The sequence below is a fragment of the Carassius carassius genome, chromosome 34 (assembly GCF_963082965.1).
Source record: "Carassius carassius chromosome 34, fCarCar2.1, whole genome shotgun sequence".
Taxonomy (NCBI): domain Eukaryota; kingdom Metazoa; phylum Chordata; class Actinopteri; order Cypriniformes; family Cyprinidae; genus Carassius; species Carassius carassius.
In genome coordinates, this window is record NC_081788.1 from 8,693,384 (window position 1) to 8,693,866 (window position 483).

Consider the following 483-nt stretch of genomic DNA (forward strand, 5'->3'; position numbering starts at 1 on the left):
AATTCAGAAATGAAAATCATGCTCATCATAGAAGAAGTGTATTCAAGTCTTTGTATGCATAAACTGAATTATTAATCTATTTTTAACTAATTAATAAATCTGGACAAAAAATGTCATTGGCCCATGTTCTAAAGGTTTGTTCATTCATGCTCAGCACATAGTGGAAACTGTGGCATTGACTTTAACTCACAGGCTCGTGTTGGTCTATCTGGACGTCAGGATTTTGCCTGCTGAAATAACTCATGTGTATTCACAGCATTCATATCTGTGTATATCATTATAGCTTTACTAAGCACACAACACAGAAGGACTCGGTAACCTCAGTGAAGTCCTGATATAGTAGCTGCAAACAGAAAATATGATTGTTAGCTGCAATAAGATATGGGGCTTATCAAACGATAGGGATAACTGTTTTTTTTTTTTTTGCTGGCTCTAAAATCACATTCCTCATCTTTCCTTAACTTGCATCGCCTGTACTGTACA